Below are 27,051 nucleotides of genomic sequence, written 5' to 3'. Positions count from 1 at the left end.
GGGACATTTCATATTGATAAAAGGATCAATCTCATAGGGGAACATAGCAATACTAAATATATATGCACCTAATAATTATATCTTCAAACTATATAAGCAAAAATGGACAGATCTGATATGCTTAGATACATTCGAAGGGATAATGCTCTCAATACAGGCACTTCATGTATCCTTCTGCCTCCAAAATACCAGAACTCTCTAGTCACCAAAAGAACTCATGATCTATTTTCTTGGGGAGAAAAAAAAAAATGACCTTTACCCTCCTGTGCCCTAAAACTGTACCTTCCAAGGAGGCATGTTTGTACTCTGAGATTACATACTAGAACTTCCACTTGCAGGAAAATTTAGCTTTACTCACATTTACTATAAAGTTTGACACGGGTACCATATTAGTGTTTGTCAGATGATTATGGGTGCCACATGTGCTCAAGGCCTTCTGAGGAAAGAGGACGGTCCCACATCTTCAAGGGTTAAACAATGGCGCACTTGCTTATGTGTTCACTTTTGGCATCCTGCAACATGGTCAGTTCCCATGTAGCCACATGAAGTGGATTTGCAAGATGCTTTACCTATTTTAATTCAACAAACCCTCACCGAAGGAACGAAGCACTTGCAAAAAAAAAAAAAAAAAAATGGACATGGACCATATTAGCAATTTATGCAAGTGCTAAACAATTAAAAAAAAACCCGGGAGAGTTGACCTTTCCCTTTTTCCTACATCATGAGATAATACCAATCAGATGCCACGAGAGGGTCAGTCTAAAAAAATATATTATTAAGAAGGCTCTATGACATATGAATTACTTCTCTATAGACAACAACAAACCTTGCCCTAAGTGTGTATAGCTATAGCATGTTAATGGATGTGTGAAGCCCCCATAATTACCAGAACACTAAAAAATTAAGCACCCCTTATAAAGTCAAACCTTTACAGCTGGTGGATGGGATTGAATGAGAAGGGGTGTAATGATGCAATAAACACAGCTGAGCTGTATTCTTCCATCTCAATCTTCAAATCTCTGCAAGGAGTCTTTTCTTCCAGCATTGACAGTTACTACACCAACTATTGAAAAAAATACCTAAACTCAGAGCTGGCACTTTGAATTTCTGAATCACAGACGTTTGAAAATCATGAAGTCTATTCAAACACACGTGCTCTCGATTTGAGAGCAAAGAGGTGTTTTGAATCATTAATAAATAAAACACTATTTTCATCTGAATTTTGTCCTTTTCCATTACTATTTCATTATAGCTTGAAAATATATTTACATATTATATATACATTCATTTATAATGAATGGCTGTGTTAATGTAATAAACCTACAATGAATAAGTAAGTAAATGAATATGCCTAAGTGGGGTTAATGTTCAGTTTTTAGGGGTGAGGAATCAAACAGTTGGCCCTCAACCACTGTCTTAATATTTAATTTTGTTTCAGCAGATAAGTAAAAGTCATCGGGTTGACCATGTCTAACTTTAATTTCACAAAGTGAAAATTTCCAAAGCCAGGACGTCCTAATTTTGAAATAATGCTCTACAGAGATTTCATATATTCATAGTATAGAAGTTCCTCAAACTTTTTATCTAGATGATGCTATCAGGTCATGATTTAGCCACAACTTGGTAAAACACAAGGGTGAAATATTGTCATTCTCCCAGTTTAAATACCCATAGTTTCATCTCAGTAAATTCTGTGTGTGTTTTCTGATATTTAAAAAAAAAAAAAAAACTCTTAATGTGCAGTTTAACCAATTAAAGAGTACATATTCAGAATGTGTGATTTCTTTTCTTTCATATTTTGGCCTGCTGTTATTCTGAAATCATTTCACCATCAAGTCCATGAATTGAACCTGTCAGGTACTGAATCCACATACTCTTTTTAGTTCAATATGAGATAATAAAAAACACTTCAACAAGAGATTTTGCATTGCCACAAAGCACTTTATGTGATTCAAAACCATACTTCTGAATAAATTGTAAGGCTAGACTGACAAATAGTCAAAGCCAGTAGTCATTAGCAAGAAATGAGAATAACTAACTTTGATTATTTGATATAAAGTTGACAAAGAACACCAAGTTTGATCCCAATACCAAAAATCCATATTAAGAATATCATCATTATGGAGCGCCTGGGTGGCTCAGTGGGTCAGTGGGTTAAAGCCTCTGCCTTCGGCTCAGGCCATGGTCCCAGGGTCCGGAGATTGAGCCCCGCATCGGGCTCTCTGCTCTACGGGGAGCCTGCTTCCTCCTCTCTCTCTGCTTGCCTCTCTGCCTACTTGTGATCTCTGTCTGTCAAATAAATAAATAAAATATTAAAAAAAAAAGAATATCATCATTTTCTCACTATGTAAGCATTCTTACTGACCACTTGCCTATCTTGGTGCATGAGTAAGCTGACCCTTGCCATTCTCTCTAGGCTTTCAGACTATGGTAAAGCATGGCATTTGCAATGGTCAGATTTCATTCTATTTTACATCAATATCATCATTTCCTCATTTTGTTTCCATTTCATTACAGTTTGCAACGTGGCCACATAAGCCAAGGTGCTTTCAAAACCATAGGTGTAGGCTATTAGTTCTCACTCTGTTAGAAACTGGACAATGCTAATGTCTTATTTACATTTACTCCCTTCTCCCTCCAAACCTCAGACCGCATCAGATAACTGGATCTTTGCACAAAGCTAAAGAATCAAATTAAAGCCCCTCCAAACAAGTTCAACATCCCTAAAAATACGACCCCAAGAAGTTACCCCAAGCATGAGTCACCCATTCAAGGACGTGAGCTCGGAGTCAGTGGAGAATTTGAATTTGGAACCACAAAGCCTGACGGCTTCATGCACATGAATACAACAGGCAAAAATTGTGGCATGCGTGCTTAAGAAATTACTTCATTTATTAGCATTTACCCCGGAATTCTGATGTTAATATCAACTAGCACAAGCATAAGAACAGAGGTTATAAATGAGGAGGTGCATACACTTGTTCACTAGCATACTTGCTACAGATGCCCTGCTGGCAGAAGGATTTGTCTTACAGAAGGACAGAGCTGGAGCGGCAGTAAAGACTCCGGAGTCCACTGAACACAGAATGAAGAGAATTGTTGATCTCAATTACTCTGACTGCACTGATCTCCTTTTAATAAAGATCTATTTTAGAAGGAAAAAGGCAAACACATTAGCCCCGTGATTCCCTCAAGGGGAAAAAGAATTTGTTTTATTATAACAGTCATGATAAAGGGTTCTGTTCTTTAAAATATAGCTATAGCTAAAGGTAATTAAGGTAACATGACAAAGTGTATTGTTTTAGAAATGACTCCATAAAATGACTTAATAGCCATTACTCACACATTTGAAGGAAGCTGCCTTGTGAGATAACACCAGGCTACTTCTGCAGATAGATTGCAATCATAGAAAATGCTGATGGAAAGTGTTTTATTAGGTTTTTTTTTTTTTTTTTGGCTTATAATTATTGTGGGATGTTAAGTCTGCGTATAAAATAAAAACTGATTTCAGACTTTAAAAGGGGAAAGTCATTCAGTATGATGGATGGGTCAGGTCCCATTATTCTTGATGAGACTCAGTATGAAGTGCCATCTACAAAATTAAAAAGAAAATTAAGTCAAAGGAGGATCCTGTGTTGAATTTGCTCTTACAGCATTTATGAATTTATTGCCTCCAAAAGAAAACATATTGGCCAAAGTTATTGGGAGTTACAAAAGCTTGGAACTTTTGAAGAGGGAGCCCATGTTTTGTTCTGAGATAATTTGCCCAAGCCTGGCCCTTTCCAGACTTGCCACCTTCCCTAGACCTCTTGCCATATCTTCTTCCACTCAACTCACAATGTCCTTTCCTTGGATACTTTCTATAAACCAAGTACTCTTTTTCCTTTCCTTTTCCTCCCCTTTCCCTTCCCTTCCCTTTCTTTCCTTTTCCCTTTCCCTTTCTCCTTCCCTTCTCTTTCCTCTCCTCTTTTTCTCTTCTGTCTCTTTTTCTTTGAGCTTCTGTCTATGTATGTCAATGTCACAGAGCCTAGCCTTTACCTTAGGACATCACTTCATTTGGTTATACTGCCCTAATGAGATTACCAGTGAACTGAAAACAGAGACCATGTCCCTTTCATCTTTAGAAGCTCACACTATTTTTGGACTAGCTAGTTGGAGTACAGGACTGTGCCTGGGCTCATAGAGGAGAAGATCCACTATTGCTGCTTCATTTCAGTCTTAATGGGTCCTTAGAGAGGTTCTGCAAATGTTGAAGAATTCTCAGTGGTTCTAGGAGATATGAACAGAACACTGGGGAAAATACGTTAAAAAACACATTTTAAATCAGCCCTGAATATTCGGGAGTCCACAGCTCAGTACTGTTTTTTAGAAGTACAAAAAAAAAAAAAAATCTAGTAAATAAATGAAAAGAAAGCCGGCTTTGGAGTCTGCCATAAACATGTTTGACGCTTAGTTTCTATTAGTGAAACTACTTAACTGTTTGAGCTTTTTTTCTTCATTGGTAGGTGAGAGTGTGAATGACACATAGTATTAAACCTAACCACCCCTGGATCTGCTAGATCATCCAATCAGTCAAAGAGAACGAAGGGCTGACCCTCCTAGTAAGAGAAAGTTCTCCTAGTGGCCTTTGAACTTCAGTATTTTCCTGGTTCTCCAGCAGCTTTTGGCTTTTGGACTTGAACTGGGACATCTGCTCTGAAGATTTTGGAGTTGTCAGCCTCCATAAACATGTGAACCAGTTCCTAATAAAGAATCTTGTAACTCCTATTGGTTCTATTTCTCTATAGAACCACCTCCTTAAGGTCACCTTCTCAATAAAGCCTTTCCTGATCATTCTTTAAGAATAGAGAACTAAGGGGAGCCTGGGTGGCTCAATGGGTTAAAGCCTCTGCCTTCGGCTCAGGTATGATCTCAGGGTCTTGGGATCGAGCCCTGCATCGGGCTCTCTGCTCAGCAGAGAGCCTGCTTCCTCCTTTCTCTCTCTCTAACTACTTGTGATCTCTGTCGGTCAAATAAATAAATAAAATCTTAAAAAAAAAAGAATAGAGAACTAAAATAAAATAAGAGGAAAACAGAGAGGAGGCAAGCCATAAGACACTCTTCACTATAGGGAGTGAACTGAGGGATGATGGAGGGGAGGTGGGTGGGGGAATGGGGTAACTGGGTGATGGGTATGGAGGAGAGCACTTGAAGTAAGGAGCACTGGGTGTTGTATTCAACTAACTCTTGAACTCTACCTCTGAAACTAATTATACAGTATATATTAATTAAACCGAAGTTAAATAAAACATTTTTTTAAAAGAATGGAAAACTTCCATTCCCTATCCCTCCTTCTTTGAATTTCCTCTATGGTTTTATTTCTTCCCAGCATGCTACATATTTTATTTCTTTATTTTTATTATTGGCCTATGAAACTTTATGAAAGCAGGGGTTTTTGCCCATTTATTTCCCTGCTGGATTGCTATTACTCAGAACAATGCCTGGCACATAGCAAATGCCGACAAATATGAGTGGAATGAATGAACTCAAGAAGAAGGCAGTTCACTAATTGAAGAGTTGCTTTTGATGAAATTATTTTTTTTTTGAGCTCTGTAGATTTCACACATACAATCTATAAGAAATGTGGCTGTAATGATTTGTACTACTGATACAGAGAATATTTTAGAAGGATGTGCTGGAACATGGAAGGGTAAAGACTTTTAAGATACCTCATCCAGAAATACGGACATTAGGAAGGATACCAATAAATGGAGGGGTCCAAATGCACTCTTGATGTGTCAGTTTCTTTTTTTTTTTTTAATATTTTATTTATTTATTTGACAGAGAGAGAGAGACAGAGATCACAAGCAGGCAGAGGCAGAGAGGGGGAGGAAGCAGGCTCCCCACTGAGCAGAGAGCCTGATGCGGGGCTTGAACCCATGACCCTGAGATCACGACCTGAGCTGAAGGCAGCGGCTTAACCCACTGAATCACGCAGATACCCCTTGATGTGTCAGTTTCTTGTGGCCGCTGTAACAAATTACCACAAATGGGTGGGCTTAGAACAACAAAAATCCATTTTCTCACAGTTTTGGAGGCCAGAAGTCTGAAATCAAGGTGTGGGCAGGGCCATACTCCTTCCAAAGGCTCCTGGGGAGAATTGGTTCCTTGCCTCTTCTGGCTGAGGTGGCTGCCAGCATTCTTTGACTTGGCCTGCACCCCTCCAATTTCTGCCTCTGCTCACAATCCCTCTTCCTTTTCTGCCCGTGTCAAATCTCTCACTGCTTCATTCTCATAAGGACACATGCCATTGGAATTAGGGTCCACTTGGATAATCCAGGATGATCTCCTCATCACAAAATCCACACCTCAATTACCTCTTCAAAGGCCCTTTTTCCCTTATTTTCATAATTATTTCCTAATTTTCATAGGTTCAGGGAATTGGAATGTGGGTATTTGGGGGGACACCCTTTCAACCCACTACAGATCTGACACAAAATTGGAGTTTGCTGTGATTCCACAATGACAGTTCTTGATTGTGTTGTCCAGCTGCTAACAAGGGGTGCTTTCTGAGGAATTTAGGCCTTTGTCATCAAATAACTAAGCCCTGTTGCGTTTCCCTAGGGACTCAGACTAATCCATGTGGTAAAATTGCCAACAGTTACTTATTATAGTAAAGGTCTTTGCTCAGGAAGCCATGCACAGAAAGGAAGATCAAACTTTTTTTTTTTTTTAAAAACAAGGGAGTCATCTCTGGGTCAGAATTTCAGTCCTGATTATTTCCTCTCATTTCCCATAATCTTGTGATAGAGATTCTTATAATCTGGCTCAAGAGCTATCATGCACTTTAATCCATGGCAAAGGAATATGGTGTAATTTGCACCCGAGCTTATAAAATGTCAGTGGTCATCAAGATCAACTTTTAGGCGATGAGGTAGCACAAGGATATGCAAAGAAATCCAAACTCAGAATTTCTGGCTGTTTTTCCTTGTGACAGTCTCTTCATCCTCTGACGGCATTTTCACCTTCCCTGACACTCAGGAGACCTGAAACTTCTAGATTAAATTTAATCTGTTTGAAGTATCATAATGGGTCCAACTCAGGACCAAGTGTTCCACAATTTATTTCAATCTCCTATGTTACTCTCCATTTCCCTGAGTAAGTATAAACAAGTGTTCTATTGAAATTTTAAGGCCACAAAATTTTATTACAGTCATTAATCGTTTCTTTTTCGCTGTTGGAAGTCTCAGTCCTTCCATCCCTAGGTCAATCAAATGTCGATTCAAAGGTCATATGCGAATGGCAAGCTATATTTACAAGGTGAATTCGTAAGTCTGAATTTTAACTGGAAGAATAGGGAACTATATATTTATTTCATAAAAATTCAGTTATCAAAAAATAAATTTCCACTTATACTTTTTTGTTTTAGGGCTTTGTTTTCCAGACAAAGAGGCATATTATAATAAAAGGAACTGGTAGGATTTATTCAGCATTCCAATACCGAAGGTATGTCCTGAGGACATTAGGATGACTGCACTCTTTTATAATAACTAGACCCTCATAGTGATCCTAAGGCACTGGAAGCCAAGGTCAAATCACTCATTTAAGAAACAAAAGCAGGGAAATTCTAAATTTGAGAATCTGACTTGAGAGACAGAAAGGGCACTGTTGATCCTGTGGTCAACATTCTAATGAAATCTGATGTGACTGTCCCATCACGCGGCAGATAGTTGCGTGGGCCAGTGACAAAGCAGGATGGCCTTCACCTCCCATCCAGTTTGCTCTGAATGTGAGTATATGTTAAATACTCTGAATGTAGGTAAAGGATTCTACCTGCAGAAAACAGCCTTGCTTCTAAAGTTTATGTCTGGGACTCTCAGTGTTACCCATGTGAAATCTGGGCTAGAACATATGCTCTGCCCGCATATACTGATAACCAGTCTTTGGATAGATTTGATTACAGTTAATACATGCAGATTCACATTCAGTAGTTTCTCATGAGACTCTTAAATATTAAAACAACAACAACAACAACTATAATATTGAGTTTCATTTAGACAGGGTACTTGATCTGATACATCAAAAAAAAAAAAAAAAAAATCATGGGGCATCTGGTTAACTCAGTGGGTTAAAGCTTCTGCCTTCGGTTCCGGTCATGATCTCAGGGTCCCGGCATCAAGGCCCGTATCGGGCTCTCTGCTCATCAGGGAGCCTGCTTCCTCCTCTCTCTCTGCTTGCCTCTCTGCCTACTTGTGATCTCTGTCTGTCAAATAAATAAATAAATAAAATCTTAAAAAATTATGTATGCATTAATGAGTTAGTGGGCCTAAACTGTTTTCTTTATCATCCTGAACCACTGGATGGGGAATATTCTTTTTTTTTTTTTTAAAGATTTTATTTATTTATTTGACAGACAGAGATCACAAGTAGGCAGAGAGGCAGGCAGAGAGAGAGAGGAGGAGGAAGCAGGCTCCCTGCTAAGCAGAGAGCCCGATGTGGGGCTTGTTCCCAGGACCCTGAGATCATGACCTGAGCCAAAGGCAGGAGCTTAACCCACTGAGCCACCCAGGGGCCCCAGGATAGGGAATATTCTTATCTACCAAACATGCATTGGGTGATCCTTACCTGTGCAGAATATTACTATATTATGGAATAGACTTCTAACTGGTTTCCTCATTCCCCTTTCTAATTTAGTCCCCACGTTGCAGAGAAATTCTACTAAAACAGAAATTGGACTGTGCATCTTCAATGTCTGTTATTGTTCTTTGAACAAAGCTCTAAGCCCTTATTTCCTCTTGCAATGATCTGCCAGTTCTGGCCCATTTTCTTCCTTGGCCTTATTTTTTTCTTTCCTTTTTTTCAGTTTCTTTTCTTTTTCTTCTCTTTTTTACACCCCCCCCATCTCTTTCTATTATAATAGACTTCCTTCATTTTCTCCACTGGTCCGCTTTCCTCTGTGAAGCCACACTTGATGTTCCCAAAGACTGGGATCTCCTCCCACAACTTCCTAGGGTTCTCACTCCTACTCACACACCTGTTATTGTCTTAGACCTCACATCCTCAAAAAAACGATGCATGATGAAGCTAACGCCATTTGTTGGGTCAGTGGTTATAAATCAAAGACCACTGACAGTATAACACTTAAAATGAGACTTTGGATTATATATGTAGACAATTTGAAGCGATAATCAAAGATAGATGGGCTTCACGATATTTTCTGACAAAACTTCCTATCTGGTATTAGATACTTCATGGAATGAAAAAAAATACTCTTTCTCCCAAAACTGCTTCTGTGTGCTTCAGGGATCTCAATCATAATTTCAAAACCCATTCAGTAATGCAAAATTTCACTCTAATATCTTTTTTGTTATGTTTAAAAACCAAGTAGTGTATATGTTCTCAAACATTTTTTTCTACCTTCTCATTCACTAATATTAAATCATTAAATAAATCAGATGCATGTCAATAAGGAAACTAAATGTCAAAATGGCTGATTTTCAGCTCCCTTTTACTATGGAATTACTGGTCCAATGACTTCTTCAAAGCAGGCATCAACATGGAATTCTATACTGACCCAATTATATGTCCTCAAATCCGCCTATAGAATACTCTGAAAACATCTGTTTGCCCAAGGATGTAAACAAAGACAGCACAAACCAAAGTAGGTGGATAAGGACCAGGCTCAGAAATCTTAGAGACTGGAGTATATGAGCTCATGTTCCTTTTATCACATCGTGGTGTTAACCTGAAATACCCCCCAGCAACCAGTGATTGGAACTGACACTGGGAGGTCAAAGGTACACACTGCAGACATGGGGACCGGCATTTGTGCTTGAACTTAGCCATGCCTGAGAAAACCTGGACAACAATCCCTTCGGTCACAGATTTTCCTGATGATTTACTCCTTTGAAGTCAGTTAGGCTTAAGGCTAATGCTGAGGATTTAGAGGCTTAAACAAGAAATGCAATTCCTGAGGTCCCCCCCTCCCCCAGATACAATCTTGTACATCAACATTATCAAATGGGTTGGCTGATCTCCTTAGGGTTCTTTGCATGGCACCGATCAGTTCACAGGTACAGAAGGTAAAATCCTGGTTCTGCAGAAATTTTCAATAGCCTTGTAGCATTTCTGACGGGGAATGGCTTGACGAGCTCTTGCATGTATTTAATCCCGGCCCAATAAGAAGCAGCCTATTCTTATTAGTGAGTCCATTCTCAAGAGATGGGGAGACATGATAATAATGAGAACAGATTGATGCTGACTTGGCTCAGGTCCCACTGCAAAATAATTTTTCATTGTCTCAGCCATTCTGCCTAAGAGAAGGTTAAGAAGATAATTGGCATAGCTGTCAAGAGGGTAAGTGAATTTCCTTGTTTTATACTGTCAAACCTTTGAGAGAACTTAATTTGCGTTTTGACAATGGGCAGGAGAGAGCCTTAGAAAGAGAAGTGAGCTTTTAGATGGTATCTTTAAAAAGTTACAGAAAGACACTGAGAAAGCTGATGTTTCCACGAAGCCCTTTGGATTCACGTTAAAAGTAACCTCCAGCATTTCTGGAGCCTTTACCCCAGTCCACCATCAAATCCTAAAAGGCAGGACGTCCTACAGTAAGCAAATCAAGGCGTGCACTCTGAATATGTTTTTACTTCCTCTGATTTCCTTTTCCAAAACCACACAGAATGGTCTCCGTCAAAGTGACTTGTGACCCTGTTATCTTCCCTTGTTCAGCTCAAGCACTGGCAAAGTTTTCTGTAAAGAGTCAGAGAGCAAATATTTTAGACTTGGCAGGCTCTCGGGTCTCTGTCACAGGTGCTCAATCTGGCGGTTGCTGTTAGAAAACAGTCATAGACAATACATAAAAGAGTGGCCATGGCTGGGTTGAATAAAACTTTATTTAGAAACATTAAAGCCTGCAGGGCACCTGGGTGGCTCAGTGGGTTAAGCCTCTGCCTTTGGCTCAGGTCATGATCTCAGTGTCCTGGGATCAAGCCCCCGCATTGGGCTCTCTGCTCAGCAGGGAGACTGCTTCCCCCTCTCTCTCTCTCTGTCTGCCTCTCTGCCTACTTGTGGTCTCTCTCTCTGTCAAATACATAAATAAAATCTTAAGGGGGAAAAAAGAAAGGAAACGCTAAAGTCTGAATTCCGGATGATTTTCATATGTTTTAAAATGTCATTCTTTTGATTGTTTTTCCATCATTTCAAAATGTGAGAATCATGATTAACTCAACAGATTATTCCAAAACTGGTAGCAGCCTGGATTCAATTCCTGCTTTAGTTCAGAGACATTTAGTAGAACTTTCTGTGATGGTGGAAAAGTTGTATATTACCACTGCTCAATGCTGCAGACACCAGCTATGTGGGGCTATTGAAAATGTGGCTGTTGTGACACAAGAACTTAATTTTTAGTATTATTTAATCTAAATCAATTTAAACTTGGATTGCTGCTAGTGGCTAGTGGTTACTATGTTAGTGCAGCTCCATAATCCTCTTTCATATTAACTTGAAAAAAATATCTTATCTCTTGGCTACATTAAAAAAAAATTCTTCTACTTGCTGCTTAATTTATACAGTTACTGCTCCTTCTCAAGAAGGAACAATTCATGTCTTGGTTTTAATTACATAGTAAACATAGCCAGACACACACAGCACATGCAAATTCATGTGCCCACGTGAACAAAATGCAACTTTTCACTGGTATGCCATCACTACCAAATTCAGTGAATAAAAAGAATCATAGGAAGAAAACTATACCTGTCAATAAAGATCTTACCCTCTTATTCAATGTGTACTATGGAAACACAATGTTAGCCAATGAAAACTTTTGTATCACATGAACTTAAACTTCTCTGCTGGTATCTTCAATTATCTGTTTCAAAATCCTATACTTCCATTAGATGTAGCTTCCCATAATAAGCTCGGAAAACTGACCCCAACGGATGCCATCTTCTAAAATATACAAGGTGGTCATTTCTGAGTAAATAACCGTGTGGGAATCCCAGGCCATCTCAAATAAAATTTCAGACCACCCATGGGTAGCCCCTCATGTTAATCCAACAGGACAAGGCCAGGGTAATTGACCAGTAAAAGACAAAAGCATACAATCACTAACACTTAAATAGATGTGATAACAAGCTTCATTTAGCAAACATAGAAGGTCTTATTCATTAAAAACTAATCCGATTAAAAAGTATTCTTCATCTTGACTAAGACCATTTATGGTGAAACTTTTATCATTTCTGGCAGGGGTGATCCAGAGTTAACGTAAGGAAATTCTAAAGTGAGAAATGGGAGATAGTTGCCTATCTTGGCAAAATAAAACAAAGCAAAACAATAGGGAAGAACTATAAAAAAAAAAAAAAAAAAAGACTTGCCCTATAATCCTAATGCTGTGTTCAGAATAACCCAAGGATAAGCTGCTCCTTGAAATGCTTCCAGGCTCCACCTAAGGCTTTTTCTTTCTCTTGCTGTGTTGTGTTCCTTGGGAACCTCATTCATACTCAGGCCTCTTTTCCACCTTTATATCCATATCTGTGCATTCAAGTCACAAATCTTTTATTTCCAGCTAACACTTCTCTCAATTCCAAACTGGTATACCTCGCCATCTATAGGACTTCTCTCTTGGATGCTCTAAAAGAGTATCTGTCCAGTTGCATGACTGCAAATCCAGGTAATTCTTTGACCTACACCTGACCACCGACCTAGCACCAAGTCCTGCCTCTCACATCCTTCCCCTTCTTTTTGTCTCCATTGTCACAAACCAAGTAAAAACTACAAGGGTCTCCTGATAGCTCTAATATAATAGCTCTAACTAATCCTTCACATCCTTCTTGCCCTTTCTTTCCTTTAATTTGTTCTCATCACTCAGTAGAATTTTTTTCAAAACATCAATTCGTTCATATCACTACCCCCCACCCAGGGTTAAGTCTTATTAGGATAAAACCAAAAATTGTTAATTTACCTTTCTTTCCCCACTTTATATTTTTTCTTTGCTTTCTGTGCACTGTCTACCCTGGCCTAAATTTAGTTCTTTGAATACACCATGGTCCCACCTACCGCAGGGCCTTTGCATGCACTATTTTTTCTCTCTAGAAAGACTTCCATCCATCCACAACACCCCTCCTCCTTTATCACTGGACCCCACATCATTTACTTACTTAGTTCTCACTCAGCTTCAGCTCCCAATTCAAACATTACTTGCTCTAAGAAGTCCCACCTGATCTTTACCCTTCAATATGTATTCCGTCCAGACCAGTCTGGATTTTTCTATAATAAATTTTCCTGGAACCATGTTCCTTTCCTTCAGACAAGGTATCTGAGTTTGCAACTCCACACTCCTTTATGTGATCATGTGTTTTTCTATAAACCATGGTTTCCCTGACCCTGGCATGGTGCTGACACATTAAATGCTTTCAAGAAAAGTTAGGATGGATAAATATACGACAACGAAGATCTGGGGATAGTGTAAGTATGTGGAAGCATCTGGGGATGGCTTCTATGAAGACAAAGCTACTCCAGGGCTATTTCTTCTCTACAGCTAGTTTTGACTTACAGACTCTGTGGCCCAATACCAACTAATGTATGTGCTATTATGGGATGTGTGTTGTGTGTGGTTTATCAACTCACTCCTTCCTGCTTCCAAGTCACTTTTCTGTTTTTATTTTCCCCATATCTTATTTCCCCCATTTATTCTCTACTTATCTTTCTATTCTGCATACACTATTGTCAGTTGTGTTCTTCTTGCAAATAAAGCTACCTTTAAATAAATAACATTTATAGTTATAATTATTAATACCAATCCTTACTGCACAGTTAAAGCTCTGAAGTCCAGGTTGAGAACCAATCTCAGTGGCTCTGGGACAACCCAGCAGCCAGCTGGATACTGGACAAAGAGCCACACAAACTCATTGTCTCAGTATGAATTTTTTTTTTTTTTTTTGCCCTTGAGGCTGCTTAGAGTTTCTATCACATGCTTTTCCTCATCCACTCCCTGCTGTCCCTGAATTTCTGGGCATGTAATAAAATCAAGATAAATGAAGCAGACACAGGACCTATTTAGACTCTAGCCTCCAATGAAAATAATAGCGAGATCGTATTTAGACCTGTGCTGTGATGTCTTTGGGTTCACCTTGAAAACATTTTTTCTAGGACAGGTAACTGTCCTGGGGTTGGTGCTTGGTCTAGCAGCACTGTTTCCCAGGGTCTCCTCTCGGAGATATATTTGCATCTATCTGACATTGATTCATGTAGCCAGATGGCAAAGGACAGAGCTGGGTCATTCCACACAAAGTGTGACCTACTTACAGGTCCAGCAATCTGTGGTTTAATACAAAATAAAAGTATTGAGACTTTGAGGTAAAAAAAAAAAAAAAAAAGAAAAATGCTTTTTTTTTTTTTTTTTGGTACCAGCAGCATGACGAATCTGAATGCCCCATGCATCCATTCCAACAAGCAAGGGGATAAGATGCTAAACCAACTCCCAAAGGCTGGGTGCTAAGGTGTGTAGTGGGTGTCATTGCCAACTCAGTGAGGTGCTGACAAAAGCCACTGAGAACCAAGAGAGAACATTTAGGCACCTACAAAACAAAACTGTGATGACCTTGTGACTTTAGGTGGAAGTGTCTCAGGGTATTTTGAATGTGTGAAATCTTCAAGGGCCTTCTGGACTAAGAGGTGGTAGAGACTAAATTCATCCTGATGTAAGAAGCCCTCCTGCGCTGGGCCTGTTCTCTGCTGAAAGAGGGTATGAATCAAAAAGAAAAGAACTGAATCAGAGCATCCCATAGAAACAAAAATGCAATTAGGGCCTGTGCCCCCCACCCCCATCAAGACATAACTGGTTTTAAATGGCCTTGTTCAAAAGTGGCTACAGACATGTCAAAGCAAATATTAATATTTCAGTATGATATAAAATTGGGTAAAGTATATATTAATGGATCAGGATGCTAATATAATATGGTATAAGGGAATAATACCATCTCTGTTCTCCCAAGTTCACGTCTTAATTTTATTGCAACAGATCAAAGGTAGAACTCTCCTCTAAACTGTCTTGGAATTCAGAAATGTTTCCCCAATGGGGGCTTTCAAAGCCATTTCTGAGGAAGATGTAGGACCATGTTTAGGAAATTTATCCAGTGACTCATGTTCTGCTGACTTTTAATTTGCTGTCTGCTGCAAACTCTGCCGTTGGTGCACTGACTGGCTTTGCATCTGAAAGCTCTTCTTACCACTGATATTCTCATCTTTTCATCTGCCTGCTCCCTGTAGGCATCGCTATAGAATTAGTTCAGAGAAAGGCCCAGAATCTCATTCCTTCCTCTTTGGAGGTTGGCCTCCAAATTGCTCAGGTTTTAATTTTATTCTGACCTTTTTAGGCCGCTGCTCCTGACAACTGTTGGCCAGTCCATTGATGTATGTTGACACTAGTATCGATAATTGATACTAATGGGTTCATTTCTTTCACCTTTTCTCGTGCTTCTTCTTCTTCTTCTTTTTTTTTTTTTTACAATCTTATTGACTATATTCTCTATGCTGTACTTTTCATCCCTGGGACTTAATTATTTTTTACCTGGGACTTAGGATACTTTAATACCAATGACTTCTTGTTTTATAGGTTAGTTCTAATTTAACCCCATAAGACATTATCATCATTCTATATAATCAATGTTTATATGATCTACCTATTATAATGTTCTTTGGACTTTGCTCAGACTCTCCATTTGGATTAATTCTTGCTCTGACTAGCATTAAGGTTTATGATTTCCTTTAATGAAGGTCTGCAACTGGTAAGTAAATACTTGGGCCTCCCTGGCCCTTACCCTCATCCCCCCTCTCCTGTCATCCTGGGCTAGGTTGAAAATGTCTTTACTGCTGTCACTTTTAGGTGATAAATTTTTTTTTTAAAGATTTTATTTATTTATTTGACAGAGAGAGATACAAGTAGGCAGAGAGGCAAGCAGAGAGAGAGGAGGAAGCAGGCTCCCTGCTGAGCAGAGAGCCCGATGTGGGACTCGATCCCAGGACCCTGAGATCATGACCTGAGCCGAAGGCAGCGGTTAACCCACTGAGCCACCCAGGTGCCCTAGGTGATAACTTTTTTTGAATACAAAACTCCAGATTGGCAAAGATTTTCTTTCAGCACATTGAAGGTGTTATCCTACTGTCTCCTTCCTCTCCTGGTTACTACTAAGAAACCAGCCTTCTAAAAAAGTAATTGTCATTTCTCTAAAAGCAATTTCTCCTTAACTGTTTTTAAGGTATTTGTTTTGTCCTTGGTCTTCCGAAATTTCAGTAGGATGTATATAGATAAGGAATTGTTTTTTGTTTTTTGTTTTAAAGATTTTATTTATTTGACAGAAAGAGACACAGCGAGAAAGGGAACACAAGCAGGGTAGTGGGAGAGGGAGAAGCAGGCTTCCCACTGAGCAGGGAGCCAGATGTGGGGCTCTATCCCAGGACCCTGGGATCATGACCTGAGCCGAAGGCAGCTGCTTAATGACTGAGTCACCCAGGTGCCCCTAGATATGGAATTGTGTAAAATGTATCTTGCTTGGGATTCCTGAATCTATGAATTTGTATCTTTCATCACTTCGGAAATACAACCTCTCCAAATATTCTCCTGTCCTCATTTTTGCTCACCTCTTCTCACTTTATCTATCCTGGTTCTTAATCTCTTAGCATATTTTCATCTCTTTGATACTCTGCTATATTCTTAGTAATATTATAGGTCACTTTAAAAATCTCCTGTCTCTCTCTATTGCTGGAATGTTGGAATTTTAAAGATACTGTATTTTCATTTATAGAAAATCAATTTATTTTCGAATATACTTCATCCCCTTTTTCAGGCAATTGCTTTTGACACATATCGTCAATTCTGAAAGGACTTGTTTAACATTTTGTATGTCCTAATTCCAAAAGATAAAATCTTACAGGGTTCATTCTGTTGTCTTTTGTTCCTGTTGGTTCTCATTCATGGACTTCTTAAATATTCATTTTGTAATGCTTTGATGAACTGATATTTCTTGGATTTTTTTTTTTTTTGAGAGAGAGAGAGCATGGGAAAGGGGGAATAGGGGCAGAGGAGAGGGAGAGAGAGAATCTTAAGCAGGTTCCACTCTCAGTGTGGAGCCAGACACAGGGCTCGATCTTATGACCCTGAGATCATGACCTGAGCTGAAATCAAGACTTGGATGCTTAACCCAATGAGCCACCCAGGTGCCCCTGATATTTTTTGGAACTTTAACTGTAATAAAGCATCCCAAGTTCTGGTTTGAAGACAGACTCTGTTATAAACAAATTGACTGATTATGCCAGGAGCCCCAAAGATTTCCAGGGAGGGACATATTTAAACTAAATCCTGAGTGTGTCAGGTGGTATGAATTCAGGCTTCAAATCCACATGAGCTGTAGCTTGTGATTATTTATTCTCAGGGAGAATTATTTCTCCTCTATTCAACACCAAGTTTTAAGACCAACCATTTTCTTGCAATCTTTGAGATGATGGGTTCATTTTTTATTCATGCATACTATGAGGTTGAGTGGTCCTCTGCAAGCCCAGGTTTATGGAGTGGGTCCCTTATTAGACTCCTCACTCTGTTTTCATTCCCTCTTCTTCTGCTACCCACACATCATGAAAAAAATTCCAAGTTCAGTGTCAACTTGACAGATACTTTCGAGGTGAAAAACAGCTTTACTGCTCTGATGGCCTCTCTGGGTACTTGCTTTCACTTGGACTTCGTGCTTTTAGCGTTCCTTAATTTTCTTCCCATTCACTGATGCATTTAAAAACATTTTAAAAGTTATACAGAGTTTTTATTTGTTTTTATTGGAAACTCAGGTCTTCCCACTTTGCTTTTTTGATGTTTTCATAGCTTAGATCATCAGGGACAGATGTGGGGTTTTTATACGGCTGAGGGAAACAGGTGACTTCTGTTAGGATTGCTTCAGAATCACTGTAATTTTACTAAAAACCAATCAAGTTTGAAGGGCTCATTAACAGAAATGCCATGATATCTAGGACTCATAATGGCTTCTTTTAGCCTGAATTGGATTTTTTTAAAAACTAGAAATAGAAAGAAAGAGGGTACTTGGAAGAAGCGGATCCAGATGAATGGTTAGAGAAAAGCTTAAATTTCAAACACTCTCCCACTTAAAACTAACTTTTAGCAGTAAGAGAGTTTTTACATGAAAATGCAGAGTACTCGTGACCACTTAGATAATATATACATTATTCCCAGAAACACATGCAAACATACAATACAGATAGCTAGAAAGCATCCCTTGACCACCTACCTAATCCCAGTCCCTTCCCTCAATTTAACCACTGTTTAAAAGTTTGATGTGGATAAGTCTAGAACTTTCTATTTATCCTTATTCCTATTCATACCTCTGCACATAGAGACATCGAATTTGTTTCACATTTTAGAAAAATATATAGGCGATCTGGTATTCTGCATGTCTGAATATGGTTTTGAATTCTCTCTTGCTTAATTGATGAAATCTATTAAGATTAATAAATGAAATCCTCCATTAAATCTTTTCATAATTTTGAAGATTTGACTTCCCCTTCTTCAAACTTCCAGATTTTCTATAGAGAATCCTGATCCCATTCTGACTTTCAGTCTGTGACTGGTAGTTTCCTTTCTGGACATATTTAGGCATTTCTCTTTCTTCTTGGTGTTCCAAAATTTCCCAGGGTTGGGCCTTACTGTGGACTTTCTCTTTCTTATTGCTGGGCAATCAGTTGTTTAGCTCCTTGGTCTGATAACTACTCTTCAGTTGTGAAAATGTCTCTGATCTCTTTGATAATCTGCTTTCCTCAGTTTTCTCTTTCTGGTGTCCCTTTCACATGGGGGCACTTAGCTTTTCCCTCGCTTTCTGCAAAATCAGTTACCTTCCTTCCATTTACCTTCTATGTTCTAATTATATACTGATCTCCCATATGCTATTATCACCTGTTTAGTATTTTCAACTCTTTTTCCCCCCCTAACTATCATTTTAGGAGAAACCTTTTAAATACCAGATTCTAGGAATCTGTCCAACAGAAATGCACAAGACTCCTTAAGAATATCAACCCATAGGTCACATAACTTTGTGTTACCTATATGTGCTACCTGTTTTATCGTTTCTATTGTTTCCTATTATACATAATTATATGTATATATGTTCTCTATATGAGAGAGAGGGAGAGAAATGATATTGCTGCTATAGAGGAAAATTTGTTGACTTTTAAATTTTAAATTGCATTCAGGGCATAATGAAGTCCTATTTTTTTTTTAACTATGTAAGTTTTTAATTGTCTTGTAATCAGCAGATAATTTTTCATCTTCAAGCCCATATAGGTCTTATTTCTTTTTTTGTGTTGCACTGTAATTCACTGAGATGGAATATGGCTGGGGGAAGAGGGTAGCTGGGAGTGAGGTTGGGGGAACAAAATAAGAAAGCTGGAGACTAGATTTCTTTTTTTTTTTTTTTTTAAGATTTTATGTATTTATTTGACAGAGAGAAATCACAAGTAGATGGAGAGGCAGGCGGAGAGAGAGAGGGAAGCAGGCTCCCTGCTGAGCAGAGAGCCCGATGCGGGACTTGATCCCAGGACCCTGAGACCATGACCTGAGCCAAAGGCAGCGGCTTAACCCACTGAGCCACCCAGGCGCCCCATGGAGACTAGATTTCTGATCTGGTCCTACCACTATCTGTATTTTCACATCTGTTAAATGAAGGTGTCAGTCCAGCTTATTTCAAAACCCTTTGTGTTTCTTATTGTCTATGTAATTTTCTAGAATTCTCCACCTTGGGTTTCTCAGGGTTAGCAGTACCTTTTCCCCCCACTTCGGATGGTGTCCATGGCTCGTCAACACATTTTTGTGTGAGTAATGAAAAGAATGAAAAGAGCAGAGCATGGCACTGGAGTCTGAACACAAGATGTTGTCAGAAATCCAGTGGAAAAATCCTCTGTGAAGTCAGAAAGGATAAATCTGGGGAAATGCCATTCCTGGACACTGGAGGTAATGAAAGGGAAGCCCTCAGGGTTATGTAATCCATTTTTCAATTAATATGCTCCCCCAGCCCCTTAATGGTGTATAACTTAATAGCAGCTGAAAAGGAATCAAGTCAGGAATACAGAGGAAAGTAGAGTGGAACAAACAATGTGGTAGAGCAGAAATTACATTTATGGGACATCCGCACAACAGACAAGGGAAGCGTGTGACCTGAAATCAAAGGGGACTGAGTTTCTAAAATAATGGACATTTTACTTGGATAGCTAGTGTAGAGATAGCTGTGTGGCAAGACACAATGAGCTGTGCTTGCTTTGGAGTCTTTGCTGCTGACACGGTAGAAGGATGTGCGTAATAATATCTGCATGTGCTCTGAAAACAATTAATGGATTAAGATTTGATAGGGAATGCACAGGGTGCAAAATTCAAAGAGGACAAGAGACTGTTACTCAGGGGTGCTCATCCCCTCTCAGTATTGGATCATAATATGATTTTACTGGGAATAATTTATTATGTACCGACAGAGGCTTCTTTAGATTAGAGATATGTACCAAAACAAAGAGTAAATCTGACTTTTAATACGTCTACATATTTAATATTTATATATTATATTCATTTATGTTTTATATATAAATATATATTTCTATATTTAAATATAGAATATTAAATATTCTATATTTCTATATTTAAATATTTTATATATACATAAAATATTTATGTATTATATATTATACATATAATATATATAATATATATATTTATATATGCATGCCAGTATGTATGTATCATGTATAGATGGGGATGGAGAGCTACTTTCAAATACATTGCCCTCCAGTTTCAAGAGATTAAAGATTTGATTAGAATTGATTTTTTTTTTTTTTTAAAGGGTCAGTAGGGTGGCGGGAGAGCGAAAATCCTAAGAAGGCTCCATGCCAGCCTGGAGCCCAACGGGGGGCTCGGTCTCACAACCCTGAAATCATGACCTGAGCCAAAATCAGATGCTTAACCTACTGAGCCACCAGGCGCCCCCTAAAGAGATAAGCAATTTTCAAAAGAACACCTATTGTCTATTCTACTTTGATAAGCGAGTGAGCACTGTAATTCCAAGATTAGGAATCTAGGTGATAAAGTCATTCTCAATCTGCAGTCTCTAGGTTTTCCAATTAAATTAGCTTTGATCTTTAGACAGAGTATTCCTAGAGGCCAGAATCCTGGTGAAAACGATGCCAAGTGTGATGCCACGGACGGCCCCTTGGGTATCTTCCCTTGTCATCTCGGGATCTTTGTAGAGTCTCACATAATAGCTGCTTTCACATTCTTGTTTGCAGGCAGGACTTACGAACAGAGGGATTATAGAAATATAAATGATTATGGTAACACTCTGACCGAAACACTGAACAATGTATTTAGGCACAAGGTTTAAAGAAAAGGAAACAACAATTTCTAAACCCCCCAGCTGAGCCCAGCTCTGGCAGTCACATCAGGATGGAGAGAAGACACGCAGGTTACAGGGAAAATCTTGCTTTCCTCCGTGCCCTTGCAGAGGCATACATTCACTTAGGAATACATCTCTAGGCTAAATCTATTGAAATTATCACCAGAAAAGTGGCTGTCAAGAGGGATTCTAATTAATTTGTCTGTTAGGAAGGTTTTATTTTAGAACCGATCTTACTAGAAAGACATTCTGAGCCGTTACAGATGAAATACCCATTTCAAAACAACACAAATTTCTGGGTCTAGCTCAGCAGGATTGAGCATAATTTTCAGCCATGAAATAGCAAACGCTTCTTCTCAACATGTGAATGTAAAGCTTTTGACTAAAAATCTTGCCAAAGGTTTTGACAAGAGTTCAGTTTGGTAGAGAAGAATAGAAGAGAAAACAGGAAAAGGCTGGCTCTGCATAGGCGAGGGTACCTTTTGTTGCCCTGGGACCCGACCCTCATCAAACTGTTTGCTGTTCACCTCATTATAAACATCTCTCTGCCACAGCAGGTGTTGGGTCGGGAGGGGACACGGCGTCCAAGAAACCTGCAATCAGGTTAGCAAACTCCGAGGAGACCCATTCCCTTTCAGTTGACTTGGAGTGCCCAGCAGTGTCTACTAGCTCCTGAGCTGTCTCCCCGTGAGACAGCTGTCATTTGAGTCACAGCGGAAACACATCCCCAAACCAATTTCCCTGGTTTAGGAGCTGCACTTCTAATGACATAAAGGAAAGCTGTTCAAGCCTTTTCAACCATTAAAGAAAAGACAATTTTGGGGGCACCTGGGTGGCTCTGTCAGTTAAGCATCTGCCTTCGGCTCCAGTCAAGATCCTGGGGTCCTGGGATCAAGTCCTATATGGGGCTCCCTGCTCAGCGGAGAGTCTGCTTCTCTGTCTGCCTCTGCCTGCTGCTTCCCCTGCTCATGCCCGCTTGCTGTCTCTCTTTCTCTCTTTTACTTTCTCTCAAATAAATAAAATCTTTAAAAAACAACAACAATAACAACAACAACAACAACAAAACAACAGTTTCCTCAGAGTTCCTTCAATATTCCACTCCCTATAGAACAGGTTTTAAAAGCTTCTTGCATGAATCAGTCTCTTTGGGTGAAGTTAAGCTTTTCTTCCTTTTTTTAAAATTTTTTTTTTTAAAGATTTTATTTAGTTATTTGACAGAGAAAGATCACAAGTAAGCAGAGAGGCAGGCAGAGGGAGAGGAGGAAGAAGGCTCCCTGCTGAGCAGAGAGCCCGATGCAGGACTCGATCCCAGGACCCTGAGATCATGACCTGAGCCAAAGGCAGAGGCTTTGACCCACTGAGCCAGATGTCCTTCTGATTTCTACCTCCTCGAAATGGCGGCTAAATCTGTTTCAGAACTCAGACTGCCTTCAAAGTGGGAGAAGAAGAGTCAGCAGGCTCAGACTCACAAGGCTTCCTTCTATATCCTCACAGGTCTCTGCTGTGAAGAGGCTACTCTAGATTTCTTCACAGACTAATGGCTGCTGGCCCCCTGGGGTGATTGATTGGTCGTCGCTCCTTGAGTCCCTGGTCTGAGCCAATTGGTCTGAGGGAGCATCTCTGTCTTATTCTTAGGCTTCCACCAGCCCCCTCAATACCACCACTTTCTGTCACCAGGGCACACAGGACATTTCCTGTTCCCTCTGAGATGCACATGATATGAGAACCTTCCAGATTTTGACCCATAGAGGAAAAGTGACAGAGGTACATACAAATCTCACTTCCTGTTCTCTTCTCTCACTCTACTTCTTCCCACAGTTCTCAGGGTGGGAAGGGGTACACTTTCCTCCTTCTCGGTGGCCCACCCTGAGTCCTGTCATCGCTGGGTGTCTGGTAAGACTCCAGTCCCTTAGGCTGGTCTGTGTTCAAAGAAGCTAAAGGAATTTGGAGAAATCCCTTCCTCTATTGAAATCTCTTGTTTTTCAAGATTTCTGCCCTGCTAATGAGAATCCTTTCCCTCAGGGAAGCCCCTCCTTCCCTTTCCCGGAGCTATGATTCAGGAAGGATAGGGAGGGAAGGAGGATGCTTAAAGAGAAAATAAAATATATCAGTTTGTTATGTGCAAAGTAGTTTCATTGCTACACAAGGCAGAGTGAATAGTAATTATGGGATGGTAAATGTGGAAGTCTCTTCATCTTCCTAGGCTTTGCGTAGCCACCACTGCAGGCTTTGGGCCCTTGTGGATCAGCTCTGGGGACCACGACACAAGCTCTATCAGTATTATTGTTAATGAACTAAATACCAAGGAAAAACGACCCAATATTGAACCAGTGTCTAGGACAACACTTTATTGTTCTTGATAGTTCTTGATAGTTTATGCCGTACGCTCATTAAGATCTCGTTTTTCTACTGAAGAACTCTGATTCCTCAGAGAAAAACACAACCTTGACAAATAGTAAGATAGGTGATCTATTTAGTCATCTCATGATAAACTAGACTGGACCCTAAGTTAGAAGTACTGATTAATCACTTCGCCAATGGATGTCCCCACGACTATTCCAGATTTCTCTTTCCCTTCAAGTTTGGACTTCTGGAAGAGTGTTAGAGAGTCCCTCATGCCTCCTTTCCTGTTTATCCTACTGTTATCTGGTCCTTGCTCTCATGTTCCCACCAACCCATCACTAATACCAAAGGCACCCAGGTGTCCTGGTTAAAGTCAAAAGACACCAGTGGCTGTAGACACTGTGCATCATTTTTTCCTCTTGGCTTCTCTGACAGTCTTGGTCTCCTTCCTATCTCACAGGTTGTACCTCCCTCAGTCTCTTTCAGGCTGTATTGCCTCTACCGAACTCTTAAAATGAGGAGTTATCTGGATCTCAGTCTTGAGATCCCTTCTCTTTTCCCTTTCTTGCCAAGGATTGTAGCCATTCTATGCTCAAATGTGTTCTAGAGTCATGATTCTCAGATCTGTGGATGTAAGTTATACCCAGGGAAAGGGTGAAAACTTCCAATCACTTAATCTTTGCTGCTTGAATTTCTTCTATAATCATCCTCATAAGAGCCTCATAGGGTGTTATGGTGATAAAACAAATCCTAAATGATCAGGGTTTTCATGAAAAAAGCAAGATGCATTGTGGTGTCCATTCAATGTGTCTACCTGGTACAGGAAACTGAGCCCCTATTTGCTCTGTCACCTTAGACGGGTACTTTCACTTCCTGGGCTTCAGATTTTAGAGACTTAACTGTAGTGTTTGTCAACTACAGTTGATGTGAATTTTGCCGAATGGCATTTCATTTTTAAAACATGAGCACCTCCTTACTTATCTGGAAGTGGTATAAAAAGGCAACAGTGGAGGGGCGCGTGGGTGGCTCGGTCAGCTAAGTGTCTGACTTCGGTTCAGGTCATGATCTTGGGGTCCTGGGATGGAGCCCTGTGTCAGGCTCCCCGCTGAGCACAAAGTCTGCTTGTCCCTCTCCCTCTACCCCTCCCCCAGCTCATGCTCACTCTTCTCTCTCTATCTTTCTCAATCTCGCGCTTGTCCTCAAATAAATAAATATAATCTTAAAAAAAAGGAAAGAAAAAAAAAAAAAGAGCAACAGTGGGGAGAAACGTTTCCTACAGAAAATAAAGCTTAACCCGAAAACTGCTATTTATCCCAGAGGTTTCCTATTCTATTTCACTTATTGTCACTTAAAACTTTCAGGAGGAACAAAAGTGTCCCTTTTCAAATGAATGAGGTAAGTTGAGTAGAAGCTTAGTAATAGCTGCAGGGTAGTATTAGCAGTGGGAGGGATATTACGCTACAGCTGAGGCAATTTTGAGGTAGAAGACAAGGCTGGATGGGTTAGAAAGACGTTGTCAATGCTACATTTATGTTTCAGGGGACTATTCTGTTGTCCCCCAAATACTTTATATGCAGGGACTGAGAGTTCGTGGGTCAGGAAGGCAGCACTGCCCCTTTCTTGTGAAGGAAACAAAGAAATACAGGCTTTAAAAAGGTAATAAATCACATTTCCACAGAAAGTTTTGTTTTGTTTGTAACAGATGGGTAACAGTGTTCACGGCTGTCGTAAGTGGCTACGGGAACCCTGCATACATCTGTGAGCTGAGTTTTGGGTATCTGTTATCTTTGTTTTTAATATAATTTGTTTAATGATAAGTGTATATAATTTACATTTTTTTAATGGCTGCTTTTAACCGCTGGCTCACAGAATCCCAGAAAAACTGAAAAATTATCATCTTGTGAGCTAGTCTGACCAACTCCAACTTATCACTGGCTTGTCTTCAGAGAATAAAGGAAAAGTAATATTAATATTTGCTTGAGCAATATTTAATTATGTTTGAGTTCTGAGACGTGCACACTTAATTTAGATGTTTTTTCTAGAACTCTATGTATCTATCAATGGGTCAATCAAAAGCAGTGATTAGAATCATCGTATGCTAGATCAATAGATGACTGTTTTTCTACAAATTTGTGTGAGCTGAGTGTGAGGTAGGTCTCATCTCCTTAGGGGACGGGCATGGGGAAAGGACCCAGAGAAAAAGCTATTTGCTTATTGAATGAATGACATGTTTTGTGGACCTAATGGTGTCTCTTCAAAACTCTTATGTTGAAACCCCAACATATGTGACTTATTTGGAGATGGGGTCCTTAGGGATGTGATTAAATTAAATGAAGTCATAATGATGGAGTCCTAATCTGATAGGACTGGCGTTCTTATAAGAGGGAGAGACACCAGAGCTCGCTCTGTGTACAAGGGCAAGTCAAAGGCCACAGGATGTTACAGTAAGAAGGCAGTGTCAGCATGCCAGGGAGAGACGTCTCACAGAAACCAGCCCTGCTGGCACCTTGACCTTATGCTTGGACTTTACGCTGCACAAGTGTGAGAAGAGAAGTTTCTGGTGTTTAGGCCACCCTGTCTGAGATATTTTGAGATGGCTGCCCAAACTAACTAAATACAGCATGCAAATAATGCAATTCCATAACAGTTAACACGATACTCATACCTCAAGCTCTGTCACAAGGTCACAAGGAATTTCTTCCTGTCTGCTCCTCTGCTTGATAAACTTCTACTTAATCCTACTGGTCAAGGGTTACCGCCTCTGGGAAGCCTTCCTTGTTTTCCCCCAGTTGTGTCAGACCTTCTTCCCCCATAAACAGCTCTATTATAGTGACAATCATAGCATTTTTTTTGTTCTAACACAAATCCTTTGAATCTTTTACTTTTTTAAAGTGTTTTTTTTATTTATTTGAGAAAGAGATACTGAGAGAGACAGACAGAGAGAGACTGTGTGTGTATGGGAAGGGGGAGAAGGAGAGAGAGAATCCTTGAGCAGACTCCCCGCTGAGTGCAGAGCCGGCTGTGAGACTCCATCCCAGGACCCAGAGATCATGACCTGGGTCAAAATGAAGAGTTGGCTGCTTAGCTGACTGAGCCACCCAGGCACCCCCCTGCCACACCCTGGCATCCTTTAAAGAAAGGTTGATTACATATTAGAAATTAAGATGCAGCATACCTTCTGTGCTGCCTGTATATTAGCCACTGGCCACATGTAGCTATTTGTCCTTACATTTAAATACAATTTAAGTATAATTAAAATTCAATACCTCAGTTGCTTTAGTGCACTTCAGATACTTGCTAA

At 39.7% G+C, this 27,051-nt stretch overlaps 1 protein-coding gene across 3 annotated transcripts in view; it reads right to left on the bottom strand.

The window, feature by feature from the left end:
* Positions 1 to 27,051, bottom strand: part of PLCB1 (phospholipase C beta 1) — a 685,746-nt gene that overhangs the window by 41,818 nt on the left and 616,877 nt on the right. Inside the window, exon 33 of one of the 3 annotated variants that reach the window (XM_044263434.1) lies at positions 3,444 to 3,592. The exons of the other annotated variants lie outside the window; for them this stretch is intronic. The gene's annotated coding sequence lies outside the window, so the exon portion shown is untranslated. Of the gene's footprint in view, positions 1 to 3,443; positions 3,593 to 27,051 lie in introns of those variants that run through there. 3 annotated transcript variants of the gene reach the window in all.

This window comes from Neovison vison, chromosome 8 (genome assembly GCF_020171115.1).
Source record: "Neovison vison isolate M4711 chromosome 8, ASM_NN_V1, whole genome shotgun sequence".
NCBI classification, from domain to species: Eukaryota; Metazoa; Chordata; class Mammalia; order Carnivora; family Mustelidae; genus Neogale; species Neogale vison.
This window is presented reverse-complemented; position numbering and strand designations above follow the sequence as displayed.